Raw genomic sequence first — 14946 nt, 5'->3', positions numbered from 1 at the left:
GCAGTGTGTGGCATGTGTGGCATGTGTGGCATGCATGTGGGATGCAATCATCTAAAGTGTGCAAAACGAGTAAAAGAGAGCACATGCAGCCACCGCAATGAATAAGCTGTTGACACTGGCTGAGGGCGTGGCAGGGCATCCACTTGGAATCAATTAATTGACCCCAACATACACACACCCAAAAAGGAAAAAAGGGAGAGAGAGATGGGGAGACAGCAAACCCCAGCAAAAAACAACAAGCGTGCCTTTTGCGATATCAAAACAGTCTCGCAAAAGTCTCCCAAAGATATCGCAAAAGTCTCGAAAAAGATATCGCAAGAGTCCGTTTGGGAGCTATCACAAGTGATACTTTCACTGCCACACTGAACAACAAAAGTATATTTATACCATTTCCGGATCCAAAGAAAGGCGTTTTGTGGGCATTTGGTTTTCTGGCTCCATATCCTAAGGCCTATGAGAATTTGCAATGCAATTGTAGATTCAGTCATTCAACTTTATAATAATTTGTAATAACGAGACGATAGTATATACACTCGTTTAACGATACATTCGATGCATAATCTCTAGACTCCTAAGATCGGTACCAACTACTTTAAGGCTAAATTCTGTTCAAGACGACTACAAATATTCGACAAATGAATGATTTACTTTATTATTATATTACTTTACTTTATTCATCTTTACTCCAATCGGTTTTCCTCTTTCTTCAGTTAACACTCGAATATATATATAAATATATTCAGGACTCCCCTTAGTTGGCGGGATACTGGATCTCCGTCTTCTTCACATTGAGGACGCCAGTGTGGTCGGTGGCTCCTGGAGGGTAGTCACCTTCTGGTGCTGATGGTCTGCTGGATCTGGGTTGCGGGCACGATGCTGCCGTACGACTGCTGCGAGCCGGTGGTGCTGCCATAATCCGGCATACGAGGGATTGTACGCACCAGATGCCGAATCCTCGCCGAAACGGTTCTCAAGGTTCACGCCCCTGGAAAGGAACCAAATCTCAATAGAATCAATATTCCAAGTAGTGGGGGGGGGGGGGGGGGGGGGGGGGGGGGGGGGGGGGGGGGGGGGGGGGGGGGGTTGGTGAACCTACAGGGAAGCTTGAGCCGCCTGCTGGGTGTAGGAGGTGCCGATGTGTCCGGAACCATCGGGATTTTGAATGGAGTGGGAGGGCGAAGGTGATGCTGCCCGCCGTTGCCGGACGAGGAGGAGGGCGACGAAGACGAGGACGAAGAGCTGAAGACGTCGCGACGCAGACGCCTCAGCAGGCGGGCACTGACGGGATGCACGTCCGACTGGCGGCCCTGGGAGTCCAGAGTGAAGAGTGAAGCGCGGGACACGAACTGTCCAGCTGTGGGAGAAGATCGGGAGATTATTATAGCTACTCCAGATATTAAAGGGGGATCCCAAAGAGTTGTTTTTGCTTTGTGAAAGTTTTATCTGAAACTATGATCCAAAACTTGTTTTGAAATCTCTAATTCCTGCTTGACTATTCATAATTCCGGAATTACTATGCGGAAAGTTTCGACAAACATTATCGCAAAAATCGAATTTCACAGAACAAGTTTTAAAATTTATATTTTTAATGGATTTTCGATGGTTTTTGGGGCGATTAACATACCCGGCTTACCCCAAAGACTTTCTAATTAAATTAAATAATAATATACATGATAATCGTTTAACAACAGCCTTGACTATCCGTAGTCGCTCCGATGATGTAATTGCACAATCAGAGTTAGAGAGGGGGACAGGGACTTGCACTCACCGGAAGGCGCATTTCATGGTGGATCTGTAACTAAACACACGCACAATTAGCAAAGCAGGTACTACAGATATATATCAATCTATGGGAAAGCCACACTCACAGAAACGAACAAAAGACTTAGGCAGCGAACGCGTAAAAAGTTCAAAATCGACTAAGCCGCGGGCCCACACCGCAGCGCTTTTATATGGAAATTTTTTAGCGCTGACGTAGTGCGAATCATCATAATCATCATCATCAAAGGTATAGAAGGAGGAGAGGCAGGCAGAAGCTGTCAAACAACCAGAAGAGCCAAGAAAATACGGCAGAAACCAAGAAAAAAGAAGGGGAACGTTGTGAGTTGCTGCGGAGACCGCAACTCTACAGCTATACGCGATACTAAGTCAGTATGGCTCTCCTCCGGCAGACGCCGCTAATATTAAATTGGCAAAACCGACCATGAAAACCAGTGTGTTAGAGAGAGACAGAGCGAGAAAGCATGAAATTGTTTTCTTGATTCTGGCTATAATAATTATATCAGATTTCACTCAGATTTTTCACTCTAGAAGATATAGTCATCTTCTACGATTCTGCGTTTTTAGTTTTCTCGTATAGTCGAAATTGTGGATGCCACCGATTTTCGTCCTTTGTGGGGGCGGAAGTGGGCGGGGCAAAGTTTTGAAATATTCTTGTAGCAGTGACATATCACAGAAGTCTGGATCCAAAACATCGTTGCTCTCGCTCTTATAGTCTTTGAGCACTAGGCGCTGAAGGGGACGGACAGACGGACAGACAGACATGGCTCAATCGACTCGCCTATTGATGCTGATCAAGAATATATATACTTTATGGGGTCGGAAACGATTCCTTCTGGACGCTACACACATCCACTTTTACCACAAATCTAATATACCCTAATACTCATTTTGAGTAATTTTTTTTTTTTTTTTTAATTTTTTTTTTTTTTTTTATTTAGCGTTGAATCCGTACATTGCATATAACGTATCTTAACATCACTGGTAAATATATTGGGGTAGCCAAACCTAATGCTAAATGCGAGAGGACTTACAAAAAATATAATATTAAAATATTGGGAGGGAAACTTAGAGTTGGCCAATAGTTTTGGCAAAACCCAATCTCTTCAACCGCATCAAAGGCCTGGCAGGTAGTAATCGTCTGGCGAGCATACTATGGTGTCTAATTAGCCTGTCACTGTATCTGCTGGTGTGCCTTCCAATCTGCTCCTCTACTGTATGCAGATTCAAATCCCGATGTAGGGTGGAGCCGCGCACGTACCAAGGGCAGTTCGTTATTTGCCTCATGGCGCGATTCTGCAAGACCTGTATCCGTTTATAGTTTCGATTTGGCAGCTATACCCCAAATCTGCACACCGTAGAGCCAGATCGGGGCTACACAGTGTACATAAACTGCTCTTTTGGCTCTCAGTGACATGGTGCTTCTTCTGTTAATCAGCAACCGCAATTGCTGCATTCTTGGCCCAAATTTACGAGCCGTAGCTTTCAAGTGTGGACCAAAAGTAGACGCTTATCAAGGGTGATACCGAGATACTTTGCTTGCTCTGGTTGGTCCAAAGTTACGCCTTCAAACTTTATGGGTGGGGTGTGGTCTATGAGCGCTTTCAGGGTGAAGCATGGATTGGTGGTCTTCAGTGGGTTGACTTTTAAATTCCATCTTTTGCACCAAGCTGCCAAAGAGTAGAGGTACTCTTGGAGACCATCTGCTGCCTCAAGGCGGCACTTGGAGCTGTAGAGCAGTGCTATATCGTCCGCGTAGGTAGCAAGCAGAGCCTTACGGGGGGCCTCCATATGTTGCTCGCTTGGGGAGGGTAGATCTGCAGTATAGATAGAGTAAAGCAGCGGCCAAGGACGCTGCCCTGTGGAACTCCAGCTCCCATTTGGCAAGGTGTTGAATGTGTGTTCCTGAACCTGACCATAAACTGACGTCCTTTCCAAGTATGATCGTAAGACACCGTAGTATGGTGCTGGGAACAGTTTTTTAATTTTGCTCAGTTGGCCGATATGCCAAACTCTATCGAAGGCTTGCTGCATATCAATGAAGACTGCATTGCAGTATTCTAGATCATCATAGGCCTGTAGGATGTGTCCTGCCAATCTGTGGACTTGCTCCACTGTGCCGTGTCCCTCCCGAAAGCCAAACTGGTGATCCGGCAAGATACGGCATTCCTTGATTATACTACCAAGACGATTGGCAAGAAGCCTCTCCCATACCTTAGATAAGGAAGACAAAAGACTCAGGGTCGTCCTCCGGTTTTTCCAGGCTTATGGATCATCAGGATTGTTGCTATCTTCCACTGCTTAGGGAAAAAACTGCATCCTTAACATGGCGTTAAAAATGAGCACTATGTAGAGTATCGCCCGAGTAGGCAATGCTTTCAGTGTGGAATTGCACACTCTGTCAATTACTCATTTTGAGTATGGGGTATAATAAAATATACCCAATACTCATTTTGAGTATCGGGTATTAAAATAAACAATAAAGAACGCAAACGTAATTTACGGATAAAACTTAAGAGATCTCTTAAGTCGCGTCTCAAAGTCATAAAACTAAAGTTAGATCGAATGATTCATAAGCTTTAGTTCTCTCTCGCTCTCATCTCTCTGTGTCATTGGATGGGTTCCAAAATAAATTCCCCTAAACTTAATGATTATAAGACACGAAAAAGCCTGCAAAGCCCGCGAACTGTGGAAGCCAGAAACTGGAAATGTTTTCTCTTCTGTTTGTTTTCGTATTATTTGTATTTCGCGATATTTGGCTCCCTATGAACGGGCGGGCTGTTGTTCGTGGCCAAGTGCCGTGCCACCCCACTTTCCCCCCCTTCACTCAACTGTCTTTCCGCTCCGATCTTGCCACTGAACCGATTCGTGGGTCCGTGGTTTGGCCAACAACTTCTGCTTCTGCTTGTGTTTTCTGGCTTTGGGGCAATAACCTGATTAAAGAGACGACGCCACAAGCTCCATATGTAAGTGGGGACACCACAGTACTATTCAGCAAACATTGGATACACTCGAAATAATCGGCGAATGATTCGGTATTCTGCAGAAAACTATCATGTAGGGGCTTTATTAACATCTCACTTTCCGAATTGCGTCTTCTAATTATAATATTAGATGAATTTGAATATATCTTTGGCTCGGACAAAACCCCCTCCGCTGACGTAGAGCCGTTTCAACACGTTCCGTTAGAGTTTCAAAACTGGTTTTCCAATGATATTTTTATACCCGATACTCAAAATGAGTATTGGGGTATATTAGATTTGTGGTGAAAATGGATGTGTGTAACGTCCAGAAGGAATCGTTTCCGACCCCATAAAGTATATATATTCTTGATCAGCATCAATAGCCGAGTCGATTGAGACATGTCTGTCTGTCCGTCTGTCCGTCCGTCCGTCTGTCCGTCTGTCCGTCCCCTTCAGCGCCTAGTGCTCAAAGACTATAAGAGCTAGAGCAACGATGTTTTGTATCCAGACTTCTGTGATATGTCACTGCTACAAAAATATTTCAAAACTTCGCCCGCCCACTTCCGCCCCCACAAAGGACGAAAATCTGTGGCATCCACAATTTTAAAGATATGAGAAAACCAAAAACGCAGAATCGTAGAGAATGACCATATCTTTTAGACTGCAGAGTCTGAATTGGATCGTATTATTATTATAGCCAGCATCAAGAAAACAATTTCATTTTTTTCTCGCCCTGTCTCTCTCTAACACACACGTAGCATTGGCGGCTTTGCTTAGAGTAAAACATTAGCGCCTAGATCTCAGAGACTATAAAAGCTAGAGCAACCAAATTTGGTATCCAGACTCCTAATATATCGTACCGAGACGAGTTTGTTTCAAAATTTCGCCACACCCCTTTCCGCCCCCGCAAAGGACGAAAATCCGGGGATATTCACAAATCTCAAAGACTATTAACGCTAGAGTAACCAAATTTAGTATCCGCACTCCTGTTAGATCTCACTATAAAACGTATATCTCAAAATTTCGCCCCACCCCCTTCCGCCTACACAAAGGACAAAAATCTGTTGCATGCACAATATTGCAGATTCGAGAAAACTAAAAACGCAGAATCATAGATAACAACCATATCTATCTGATTGCTGAATCTGGATCAGATCAGATCATTTTTATAGCCAAAGGAAACAAATCAATTTGCAGTGGCTACGCAGCGCGTGACGTCACGCTCAGACTGATTTTCTGTCTCTCTCGCACGCACTCTTTGTCGTGTCGTTTAATATTAGCCTCGTCTGCCGGAGGAGAGCCATACTGACTTAGTATCGGGTATAACTGTAGAGTTGCGGTGTCCGTAACAACTCACAACGTTCCCCCTCGTTTTGTTTTCTTTTTCGCAAAATAAAATCAAAACAAAACTGCTTGCTTATACAATTACAGATGTATATATGTATATACAGATATATATTCCAGGAAATCCTTCAGGCAATTAGCCGAAAAACCTGTTGAGATTGCGATTTTAATGGTTATTAAGTGTTAAATCTTTGACAAATCGGTTCGAGAATCTACTAAATCTTCCGAAACTCTTTGCCAGCCGTTACACGACCTTTAGAGGCATTCATCGGCTATCAGTCGCTTCCATTAATAGGGTTTACCAAACGCTTTTCGAACGGCATACATCTGGTAAAAAAAACCATCCACAAAATTCAATTCAATGGATTTACATTAATCTCATACAAATCCCAAAAATTTGCTGCCTGTTGTTTCGTTTTGACCGCTCAAAAGTATATAAATATATTTGAATTTCGCACACGTTTTTATACCCGATACTCAAAATGAGTATTGGGGTATATTAGATTTGTGGTAAAAGTGGATGTGTGTAACGTCCAGAAGGAATCGTTTCCGACCCATAAAGTATATATATTCTTGATTCAGCCCTGTCTGTCTGTCCGTCCGTCCGTCTGTCCGTCCCCTTCAGCGCCTAGTGCTCAAAGATTATAAGAGCTAGAGCAACGTTGTTTTGGATCCAGACTTCTGTGATATGTCACTGCTACAAAAATATTTCAAAACTTCGCCCCGCCCACTTCCGCTCCCACAAAGGACGAAAATCTGTGTCATCCACATTTTTAAAGATACGATAAAACCAAAAACGCAGAATCGTAGAGAATGACTATATGTTCTAGAGTGTAAAATCTCAACCAGATCGTATAATTATTATAGCCAGAATCAAGAAAACAATTTCATTCTTTCTCGCTCTGTCTCTCTCTAACACACAGGTTTCATGGTCGGTTTTGCCAATTGCAAGATATAAGTTCAAGGATCTCAGAACCTATAAGACCCAGAGCAACCAAATTTGGTATCCACACTCCTGTGATATCGGACCTTGACCGTTTCGTGTCAAAATTTCGCCACACCCCCTTCCGCCCCCGCAAAGGACGAAAATCTGGGGCATCCACAAATCTCAGAGACTATTAAGGCTAGAGTAACCAAATTTGGTATCCGCACTTCTGTTAGATCTCACTATAAAACGTATATCTCAGAATTTCGCAAAATTGAATAAAAAACAAAAAAGTGGGGAGGAAAAGCAAAAAAACCTTTTCCGCAAATGGTGACAGAGCGAAATTTCTGGCCGCCTACTCGGGAAAAATATTCCCCAGTCGATTGGGTACGATTTATTATTTGGCAGCGTCCAGCCGAGAACCATCAATCATTTGTCTCCGAAGTTGCGGCCGAGTCCGGTATCATCGGAATCGGAATCGGAGTTGGAGACGGAGTCCGTGGCCGTGTCCGTGTTTTGGACACGACACTCGTTGCGGAATAAACTTTTGCGGTACGTGGCAACGTGTTGAAATTACAAAATGTGTTTAAAAAAACCAAAATAAAATATTTCATTCACACACTGCCAAAAAAAAATCATAAATTTCCTTTGAGAATAGTTTCGTGGGGCAGCTCAGAACAGGACAGAGAGACAAGGATGTGGGCAAGGTACGCCCCCATTGGCCAAGACAGGACAAGGCCGAAGTTCCTGGATAAAGTATACAAATTGTCTTTAGTTTTCGTCTGATTTATGTGGAACTATTTCTCGATAATTCCGCTGTTCGTCAGACTTTAGATCTGAGAGTAGTTCTCTGCCAATCAGAAAGCCAGGGAGAGAGAGAGGATTGGGGAATTCTCCATCGAGGTCATGTGGTTCATTTGGTTTTGGATTTTTCTTGGCTTTTTCCATTAATGTCTGGATCCCCGGGGAACTGTGAATAATATGAATAATTGAAACAGCTGAACGGAAAGAATACGCAGCCAAATCCAAATCAAATTTGTCAAGTATATAATGTGACACTTTTTTTTGTGTCTGGGGGAGGGGGGTTGAGTGATAATTTGCCTTCACCTCCCTCAACGGAGACACACCTTTTGATTAACAAAATTGATTTTCAATGTTTTTCACACGCACAAAAAAAAACGAGGTGGAACGTTGTGAGTTGCTGCGGACACCGCAACTCTACAGTTATACCCGATACTAAGTCAGTATGGCTCTCCTGCGGCAGACGCCGCTAGTATTGAACCACACGACAAAGAGTGCGTGCGAGAGAGACAGAAAATCAGTCTGAGCGTGACGTCGGGCGCTGCGTAGCCACTGAAAATTGATTTCGTGCTTTTGGCTACAAAAATGATCGATCTGATCCAGATTAAGCAGTCTGATAGATATGGTCATTATCTATGATTCTGCGTTTTTAGTTTTCCTCAAATGTGCAATATTGTGGATGCAACAGATTTTCGTCTTTTGTGTGGGCGGAAGGGGTGGGGCGAAATTCTGAGATATACGTTTTATAGTGAGATCTAACAGAAGTGCGGATACCAAATTTGGTTACTCTAGCCTTAATAGTCTTTGAGATTTGTGGATGCCCCAGATTTTCGTCCTTTGCGGGGGCCGAAGGGGGTGTGGCGAAATTTGGACACGAAACGGTCAAGGTCCGATATCACAGGAGTGTGGATACCAAATTTGGTTTCTCTGGCTCTTATAGGTTCTGAGATCCTTGAACTCATATTTTGCAATTGACAAAACCGACCATGAAACCTGTGTGTTAGAGAGAGACAGAGCGAGAAAGAATGAAATTGTTTTCTTGATTCTGGCTATAATCATTATACGATCTGGTTCAGATTTAGCACTGTAGAAGATATGGTCATCCTCACCGATTCTGCGCTTTTTGGTTTTATCGTATCTTTAAAAATGTGGATGCCACAGATTTTTCGTCCTTTGTGGGGGCGGAAGTGGGCGGGCGAAGTTTTGAAATATTTTTGTAGCAGTGACATATCACAGAAGTCTGGATCCAAAACATCGTTGCTCTAGCTCTTATAGTCTTTGAGCACTAGGCGCTGAAGGGGACGGACGGACGGACGGACAGACGGACAGACAGACAGGGCTCAATCGACTCGGCTATTGATGCTGATCACTGCTGATATACTTTATGGGGTCGGAAACGATTCCTTCTGGACGTTACACACATCCACTTTTACCACAAATCTAATATACCCCAATACTCATTTGAGTATCGGGTATAGCGAGGGGGAACGTTGTGAGTTGCTGCGGACACCGCAACTCTACAGTTATACCGATACTAAGTCAGTATGGCTCTCCTCCGGCAGACGCCGCTAATATTAAATGACACGACAAGGAGTGCGTGCGAGAGAGACAGAAAATCAGTCTGAGCGTGACGTCGGGTGCTGCGTAGCCAGTGCAAATTGATTTGTTCCTTTTGGCTTATAAAAATGATCTGATCTGATCCAGATTCAGCAATCTGATATATATGATCATTATCTATGATTCTGCGTTTTTAGTTTTCTCGTATCCTCAATATTGTGGATGCAACAGATTTTCGTCTTTGTGGGGGCGGAAAGGGTGGGGCGAAATTTTGAGATATACGTTTTATAGTGAGATCTAACAGGAGTGCGGATACCAAATTTGGTTACTCTAGCCTTAATAGTCTCTGAGATTTGTGAATATCCCCAGATTTTAATCCTTTGCGGGGGCGGAAGGGGGTGTGGCCTAATTTTGAAACAAACTCGTCTCGGTCCGATATATTAGGAGTGTGGATACCAAATTTGGTTTGCTCTAGCTTTTATAGTCTCTGAGATCTAGGCGCTAATGTTTTACTCTAAGCAAAGCCGGCTATGCTACGTGTGTGTTAGAGAGAGACAGGGCGAGAAAAAATTAAATTGTTTTCTTGATTCTGGCTATAATAATTATACGATCTGGTTCAGATTTTGCACTCTAGAAGATATAGTCATCTTCTACGATTCTGCGTTTTTGGTTTTATCGTATCTTTAAAAATGTGGATGCCACAGATTTTCGTCCTTTGTGGGGGCGGAAGTGGGCGGGGCGAAGTTTTGAAATATTTTTGTAGCAGTGACATATCACAGAAGTCTGGATCCAAAACATCGTTGCTCTAGCTCTTATAGTCTTTGAGCACTAGGCGCTGAAGGGGACGGACGGACGGACGGACAGACGGACAGACAGACAGGGCTCAATCGACTCGGCTATTGATGCTGATCAAGAATATATATACTTTATGGGGTCGGAAACGATTCCTTCTGGACGTTACACACATCCACTTTTACCACAAATCTAATATACCCCAATACTCATTTTGAGTATCGGGTATAGCGAGGGGGAACGTTGTGAGTTGCTGGCGGACACCGCAACTCTACAGTTATACCCGATACTAAGTCAGTATGGCTCTCCTCCGGCAGACGCCGCTAATATTAAATGACACGACAAGGAGTGCGTGCGAGAGAGACAGAAAATCAGTCTGAGCGTGACGTCGGGTGCTGCGTAGCCAGTGCAAATTGATTTGTTCCTTTTGGCTATAAAAATGATCTGATCTGATCCAGATTCAGCAATCTGATATATATGATCATTATCTATGATTCTGCGTTTTTAGTTTTCTCGTATCCTCAATATTGTGGATGCAACAGATTTTCGTCTTTTGTGAGGGCGGAAGGGGGTGGGGCGAAATTTTGAGATATACGTTTTATAGTGAGATCTAACAGGAGTGCGGATACCAAATTTGGTTACTCTAGCCTTAATAGTCTCTGAGATTTGTTGAATATCCCCAGATTTTAATCCTTTGCGGGGGCGGAAGGGGGTGTGGCCTAATTTTGAAACAAACTCGTCTCGGTCCGATATATTAGGAGTGTGGATACCAAATTTGGTTGCTCTAGCTTTTATAGTCTCTGAGATCTAGGCGCTAATGTTTTACTCTAAGCAAAGCCGGCTATGCTACGTGTGTGTTAGAGAGAGACAGGGCGAGAAAAAATTAAATTGTTTTCTTGATTCTGGCTTTAATAATTATACGATCTGGTTCAGATTTTGCACGTCTAGAAGATATAGTCATCTTCTACGATTCTGCGTTTTTGGTTTTATCGTATCTTTAAAAATGTGGATGCCACAGATTTTCGTCCTTTGTGGGGCGGAAGTGGGCGGGGCGAAGTTTTGAAATATTTTTGTAGCAGTGACATATCACAGAAGTCTGGATCCAAAACATCGTTGCTCTAGCTCTTATAGTCTTTGAGCACTAGGCGCTGAAGGGACCGGACGGACGGACGGACAGACGGACAGACAGACAGGGCTCAATCGACTCGGCTATTGATGCTGATCAAGAATATATATACTTTATGGGGTCGGAAACGATTCCTTCTGGACGTTACACACATCCACTTTAACAATATATCTAATATACCCCAATACTCATTTTGAGTATCGGGTATAACGAGGGGGAACGTTGTGAGTTGCTGCGGACACCGCAACTCTACAGTTATACCCGATACTAAGTCAGTATGGCTCTCCTCCGGCAGACGCCGCTAATATTAAATGACACGACAAGGAGTGCGTGCGAGAGAGACAGAAAATCAGTCTGAGCGTGACGTCGGGTGCTGCGTAGCCAGTGCAAATTGATTTATTCCTTTTGGCTATAAAAAATGATCTGATCTGATCCAGATTCAGCAATCTGATATATATGATCATTATCTATGATTCTGCGTTTTAGTTTTCTCGTATCCTCAATATTGTGGATGCAACAGATTTTCGTCCTTTGTGGTGGCGGAAGGGGGTGGGGCGAAATTTTGAGATATACGTTTTTATAGTGAGATCTAACGAAGTTTTTAGTTTTCTCCGTATCGTCGAAATTGTGATGCCACAGATTTTCGCCCTTTGTGGGGCGGAAGTGGGCGGGGCAAAGTTTTGAAATATTCTTGTAGCAGTGACATATCACAAAAGTCTGGATCCAAAACATCGTTGCTCTCGCTCTTATAGTCTTTGAGCACTAGGTGCTGAAGTGGACGGACAGACGGACAGACGGACGGACGGACAGACGGACAGACAGACATGGCTCAATCGACTCGGCTATTGAATGCTGATCAAGAATATATATACTTTATGGGGTCGGAAACGATTCCTTTTGGATGTTACACACATCCACTTTTACCACAAATCTAATATACCCCAATACTCATTTTGAGTATCGGGTATAACGAGGGGGAACGTTGTGAGTTGCTGCGGACACCGCAACTCTACGGTTATACCCGATACTAAGTCAGTATGGCTCTCCTCCGGCAGACGCCGCTAATATTAAACGACACGACAAAGAGTGCGTGCGAGGGAGACAGAAAATCAGTCTGAGCGTGACGTCGGGCGCTGCGTAGCCACTGCAAATTGATTTGTTCCTATTGGCTATAAAAATGATCTGATCTGATCCAGATTCAGCAATCTGATAGATATGGTCATTATCAATGATTCTGCGTTTTTAGTTTTCTCGAATGTGCAATATTGTGGATGCAACAGATTTTCGTCCTTTGTGTGGTCGGAAGGGGGTGGGGCGAAATTTTGAGATACACGTTTTATAGTAAGATCTAACAGGAGTGCGGATACCAAATTTGGTTACTCTAGCCTTAATAGTCTCTGAGATTTTTGAATATCCCCAGATTTTTCGTCCTTTGCGGGGGCGGAAGGGGGTGTGGCGAAATTTTGAAACAAACTCGTCTCGGTCCGATATATTAGGAGTGTGCATACCAAATTTGGTTGCTTTAGCTTTTGTAGTCTCTGAGATCTAGGCGCTAATGTTTTACTCTAAGCAACGCCGCCTATGCTACGTGTGTGTTAGAGAGAGACAGGGCGAGAAAAAATGAAATTGTTTTCTTGATGCTGGCTATAATAATAATACGATCCAATTCAGATTCCGCAGTCTTAAAGATATGGTCATTCTCTACAATTCAACGTTTTTTGTTTTCTCATATCTTTAAAATTGTGGATGCCACAGATTTTCGTCCTTTGTGGGGGCGGAAGTGGGCGGGGTGAAGTTTTGAAATATTTTTGCAGCAGTGACATATCACAGAAGTCTGGGTCCAAAACATCGTTGCTCTAGCTCTTATAGTCTTTGAGCGCTAGGCGCTGGAGCGGACGGACAGACGGACAGACGGACGGACGGACAGACAGACAGGGCTCAATCGACTCGGCTATTGTTGCTGATCAAGAATATATATACTTTATGGGGTCGGAAAACGATTCCTTCTGGACGTTACACACATCCACTTTTACCACAAATCTAATATACCCCAATACTCATTTTGAGTATCGGGTATAACGAGGGGGAACGTTGTGAGTTGCTGCGGAGACCGCAACTCTACGGTTATACCCGATACTAAGTCAGTATGGCTCTCCTCCGGCAGACGCCGCTAATATTAAACGACACGACAAGGAGTGCGTGCGAGAGAGACAGAAAATCAGTCTGAGCGTGACGTCGGGTGCTGCGTAGCCAGTGCAAATTGATTTGTTCCTTTGGCTATAAAAATGATCTGATCTGATCCAGATTCAGCAATCTGATATATATGATCATTATCTATGATTCTGCGTTTTTAGTTTTCTCGTATCCTCAATATTGTGGATGCAACAGATTTTCGTCCTTTGTGGGGACGGAAGGGGGTGCGGGCGAAATTTTTGAGATATACGTTTTATAGTGAGATCTAACAGAAGTGCGGATACCAAATTTTGGTTACTCTAGCCTTAATAGTCTCTGAGATTTGTGAATATCCCCAGATTTTCATCCTTTGCGGGGGCGGAAAGGGGTGTGGCGAAATTTTGAAACAAACTCGTCTCGGTCCGATATATTAGGAGTGTGCATACCAAATTTGGTTGCTCTAGCTTTTGTAGTCTCTGAGATCTAGGCGCTAATGTTTTACTCTAAGCAAAGCCGCCTATGCTACGTGTGTGTTAAAGTGAGACAGGCGAGAAAAAATGAAATTGTTTTCTTGATGCTGGCTATAATAATAATACGATCCAATTCAGATTCCGCAGTCTTAAAGATATGGTCATTCTCTACAATTCAACGTTTTTTGTTTTCTCATATCTTTAAAATTGTGGATGCCACAGATTTTCGTCCTTTGTGGGGCGGAAGTGGCGGGGCGAAGTTTTTGAAATATTTTTGCAGCAGTGACATATCACAGAAATCTGGTCCAAAACATCGTTGCTCTAGCCCTTATAGTCTTTGAGCACTAGGCGCTGAAGGGGACGGACAGACGGACAGACGGACGGACGGATAGACAGACAGGGCTCAATCGACTCGGCTATTGTTGCTGATCAAGAATATATATACTTTATGGGGTTGGAAACGATTCCTTCTGGACGTTACACACATCCACTTTTACCACAAATCTAATAAACCCAATACTCATTTTGAGTATCGGGTATAACGAGGGGGAACGTTGTGAGTTGCTGCGGAGACCGCAACTCTACGGTTATACCCGATACTAGTCAGTATGGCTCTCCTCCGGCAGACGCCGCTAATATTAAACGACACGACAAGAGTGCGTGCGAGAGATACAGAAAATCCAGTCTCTGTGCAAAATTGATTTGTTCCTTTTGGCTATAAAAATGATCTGATCTGATCCAGATTCAGCAATCTGATATATATGATCATTATCTATGATTCTGCGTTTTTTAGTTTTCTCGTATCCTCAATATTGTGGATGCAACAGATTTTCGTCCTTTGTGGGGACGGAAGGGGGTGGGGCGAAATTTTGAGATATACGTTTTATAGTGAGATCTAACAGAGTGCGGATACCAAATTTGGTTACTCTAGCCTTAATAGTCTCTGAGATTTTGTGAATATCCCCAGATTTTCATCCTTTGCGGGGGCGGAAGGGGGTGTGGCGAAATTTTGAAACA

The 14946-nt window shown here is 43.4% G+C and overlaps 1 pseudogene; it reads right to left on the bottom strand.

Moving 5' to 3' along the window:
- Positions 1 to 827: 827 nt before the first annotated feature.
- Positions 828 to 14946, bottom strand: part of LOC117195087 — a 39337-nt pseudogene continuing 25218 nt past the window's right edge.

Source organism: Drosophila miranda, assembly GCF_003369915.1.
Source record: "Drosophila miranda strain MSH22 chromosome Y unlocalized genomic scaffold, D.miranda_PacBio2.1 Contig_Y5_pilon, whole genome shotgun sequence".
Taxonomy (NCBI): domain Eukaryota; kingdom Metazoa; phylum Arthropoda; class Insecta; order Diptera; family Drosophilidae; genus Drosophila; species Drosophila miranda.
The sequence above is the reverse complement of the archived record's forward strand: the minus strand, read 5'-3'. Positions and strand labels throughout refer to the sequence as shown.